We start from the raw sequence: 4,506 nt of genomic DNA, 5'->3' as shown, positions 1-4,506 counted from the left end.
GAAAAATACAAAAGGGTAGACACGGAAGAATCGTTCGATTATGTAATCTACGAAAGAATAATCGTCGACAGAGAAAAATAGACAGACGTCGTATCGAGGATCGAGACGCGGATCGAGTGGTAGATCGACTCCGATCTTCCTCCAAGTTCGTACCAGATTCTTCACCGTGCAAGTTCAAGGCTCCACAGAGCGATACGGATACCTACAAGGTCATCGAGTGTGCAAATACTGTGATTATAGCCGCGTACAGGTGCAACTACATTTTCATTGTCGGAGATGAGACGTAGCTGACGTAAACGTGGCACGTATTAAAAACTTTTTGAAACAACTTCTCGAGACCAAGTCGCTCGACACGTCTCGCATATTTGCCATAATAATCGTCGAATAATAATATAATCCAGTTCTGTGAACGATAAGCGCCACCGTGTTTTCCTTGAGTAAGAAACCGTGTTTCTCTCCCGAGCCGAGATATTCGATTAATTCCTACCGTTTCGCGATCGGCGTTGCTCAATGGGAATGACAGAATTAATCATCGACCGGCTTTATTACTCACTCGACCCCGAAATATCCAACGGGAGGAAAGGAGAGAGAGCTGTTCTCGGACGGAACAGATAAGGTATTTTCATTCATAAGCCGTGAATCTAGCGAGCTAGATCGAGGAACACGTCATACCGGTTTCCGATTGACCGCTTTTTCAATTTTATTTTATTTATTTATTTATTTTTTTCTTCCGATTAAATTTTTCTCACCGTGGTACCAATGACGTGTTCGACTCGAATAAATAGGATTATTAAACGCGAAATTATGGATCGAACTGAATCGTTATGCAACCATAAACGATTCGAACAAAATTAATCTCACTCCAATAAAAACGGTTTCCTTAAATTCGTCCATATATATATAAATTTTCTTTAAAATTCGATCGATTCGTTTCTCTTCGTCAAATTTTTGTCAAACGCTTTTTCATCGTATATACCATTCGCAAATCAACAGAGAAAGATAATACACGATCCGTCTAAAGCGCGACAATACCACACCGTACATCATATCCTGTTACAAAAGACGTGATCTAGAAAGAAAAGAAGAAGAAAAAAAAACTAAAAACCTCATAAATAGTTAACAATGGGCGCATTATTAACCATTGATATTTCACTTTTATTACCTATTGAACCTATCCTACCGACTAGGTCAGTGTTAGCACCAAGTTAGGATATCGGTTAGTCACCTTCTTTCTGTCCCTCCTTCCCCCCGTTTTGAAACAACGGGGGGAGTGTACAACGCAACGATGGCGTTGCAGATCGTATCGAAAGAATGGGACAATTGTTTCGAGGTCATGGTCGAATTGCACGCCGAGCGTAAATGTATGTCGTGTATATCGATTGTCATCGACGCGTATATATACGACGTGTACACGCGTACAAGAAGTCGCGAGCCACCGCGATAAAGTCCCGTGTCCGATGACACCGATAAACCGGATAGAAATATCGACCAGGGAGGAAGGAGGGGAGGGGGGAGGGGGCAAAGGTAACCGCGCGTAATTATGCGGACTATTCGTTTCACGGGTTCCGGTACCAGGGCGTATCACCTTGCAACCATTCGACCCTGTCGTTTCCAACGGTGACGTGACCATTTAACAAGTGTCTTTCGGTCGGTAGCTGAATTCCATACCTAGGTATAATATACTTAGCAAATAACTACGATTAATCGCGACCCAGTGAAACAGTGAGGAAACTTTGCTCCACTGACGGCTCGAATCCAAGTCGGTGGTCTCAATGTATGAATATCGTGTCGTCACGTCGAGTCACGATATCGCGTTATTATTACTCGCTCCTAAGTTCGAGATAGAGGATCGATCTTACCTATTGATAATATAATTAAATTTAAGGTTAATTCGTAGCGAAATTTCTTGCACACGATTCGAAGATTCGTGTAAAGTTACTGTTACCGCAACAATTTTGAAACGAAATAGCCTATTCCGATGACTAGACGTAACGTCAAAGGTAACCCCTAATTCCATATCGTTGAATAATCAATCGATTTTAAACAGATTTACCATTGCATCGATTACGAAAACCGTGTCTACACGATTTGGTCAAAAAATCTAGATAATCTATCAAAATCAAAATATCCAAGAGAAAGATATATCGAAAAAAACCATAAAACAATAGAAACGAAATATCCAAGGTCTAGAGAAACTTCGAACATTTGCCACTGTCACGCGTTATCCCTANTTATTCGGGCATTTTTTTTAACGCCGCCAAGTTACGGCCGTTAAGCGTTACGCGATACGAAGTGTGAGTCACACACAGGTGCCACGGAACCGGACCCCGCTGCGGAGAAAGATCGCGATTCCATTCCTCTTTCTCCTTCTTTCTCTTTCGCCGACCGAGACACACGTACACGCGCGCGTATCCGCACGCACTCCGCCACTTCAGTCTGTGCCGCGATCGGAATTGGGAAGGCCTAGAGCGAATCCAAGATCGGCCCCGGTCCCCACACGCGTTTCACCCGACGTGCGTCCACGTCGATGACTCTTGGACGAGTGATCCGGGCACAGTGAGGGTATCCTCTCCTCCAAGAAGGGGTATCCACAGTGACAGTGAGTAAATCCACCATGTGAATTCGGTGTCGGATCCAAGGATTTTCTTCTCCGAGGTTCACAGGACCACGGGAGAGAGAGAGGGAAAGAGAGGGGAGAAAGAGAGAGAGAATGAGAGAGAGAATGAGAGAGTGAAAGAGAGAGAGAGAGAGAGGGGGTCGCGGAAGAGTACCATGTCTCTCTACCGTTCCATGTCTCTCCGTGAAACTTGAACAATTGGGAGGGAAAGCGATATATTCACGACGCGAGCACGCTCTTCTGTCGGACTTTCGAAATATTCGTCGACTTTTTGCCTTTCTATTTGCGTAGGATGTTCCTCGCGCGTGCACGCGCGCGCCAACCGCGGGAAATCGGTTCGAGGAATCGAAAAAACGTTCCGTTCGATTTTTCCGTCGATCGTAATAAAACGATCGTTTCGTTAATACGGGTCGGCCGCCTCGATACATTTTCGTAGACTCGGTGAATCAGCCGACCGATTCCGTTACTCGCGTTCGTGGAAAGTTCAAGGAAATACGGGCGTGCTCTCGGCTGCTCGCTCGCTTCGTTCGTTCCCCAGCCTCGGCTGCCCGCTTTCTTAAATCCTTATTATTTAGCGGGGGCCGATCATTTTCGCGATCCCATTATATGATAATTGCCGCGACACACATATATTCGACGTGGGAGTATTACTTCATGCTCGAGTAACTTTTGACATATTGGAAGCGTAATCGGTTGTGACACGAAACCGCGTGCAACCCGCGATCCCTTTCCAACTTGTACGATTTCTTTTGTCGATCGGGGTATATGTATATATATATATATACGTGAATTTAATTTTTGAATAGTTGTCCAATTTTCGATCGAGAATCGTTCTCTTTTATTATTATTTATTAAGAGAATTGGAGCTTTTTCTTTTCTCGTTAATGAAACGTTTACTTTAGTTATAAATACTTCGAAAGGGATCTGTTCGTTCACCTCGAGCTCAACCTGGATTCTAGATCACCGATCGTAGACGTTCATTGATCGATGCTCAGACGCTGTTTTTTATTCCTGCCTCGTTGAACACGATGAGTCAACGTTGCTCGATATCTAAAACGATCGTAGAGAGAGCATTCCTCCAGTCGTTCTAGCTTTTGAGCACGGTCTACTTTTTTTTTCCCCCCCGATTCGCAAATTGAAACGAGTTTTTTCAACGTTTCTGGAACCATTTTTATCCCTCATAAATTATACGGCGCGTAGAGTTCGACGGATCGACCGGCTATATTTACTGGCGTATCGATCCATCAAAACGATTATTATCTTCGCCGGCTTATTATTTTCACTAATAATAATCAATATTTCGTATCCATTATTTATTAAGAACGTTCCTTCCAACTGTGGATACAAGATAATCCCTCGAATTTTTAAAAATGCATAAAAAAAAAAATAACGTTTAAGCAACAATGACACGAATCTCGAGCAAATTATCGAAACGATTATTAAACTTTCAATATATTTCGAGGGAATTTTATATTTTAGCAAACGATTCGTCAACGTATCCAGAAACTCTCGGAACAAACGTCGTCAGCCTCGGTCGATTTACAATCCCCCGTAAGAGATTGTCGTATCGGCGTCACGTTCGTTTCCATTCACGAATCGGTAGGAACAATAAATCACGTTTATCTTGGGGCCAGCTGGAGGTTACTCGTACGAATCAACGTCACGTTGCAATAACGGAACTACGTCATAAATTAGCGAGAGAGCTGCCTCGGCGGCCAGGTAGCCCGACAAAAATTCTCTGGCTACCTCGCGTCACACCGGTTTCTCGGCACCGTTCCCTTCCACGCGATCCACGAAGGTCAAGTACTTTTCACACTTCCATCCATTCTTCCGGTTATCGACCGGATCCTTGCCGATTCCTCGTCCCTTTTTCCCCTCCAAATTTCGTA

At 43.8% G+C, this 4,506-nt stretch overlaps 1 protein-coding gene across 1 annotated transcript in view; it reads left to right on the top strand.

Moving 5' to 3' along the window:
- Nucleotides 1-2,232: 2,232 nt before the first annotated feature.
- LOC102679994 overlaps nucleotides 2,233-4,506 on the top strand; it is an 18,829-nt gene continuing 16,555 nt past the window's right edge. Inside the window, exon 1 of the mRNA XM_006615661.2 lies at nucleotides 2,233-2,599. The gene's annotated coding sequence lies outside the window, so the exon portion shown is untranslated. The remainder of the gene's footprint in view (nucleotides 2,600-4,506) is intronic.

Source organism: Apis dorsata, unplaced genomic scaffold (assembly GCF_000469605.1).
Source record: "Apis dorsata unplaced genomic scaffold, Apis dorsata 1.3 scaffold_230, whole genome shotgun sequence".
NCBI classification, from domain to species: Eukaryota; Metazoa; Arthropoda; class Insecta; order Hymenoptera; family Apidae; genus Apis; species Apis dorsata.
This window is presented reverse-complemented; position numbering and strand designations above follow the sequence as displayed.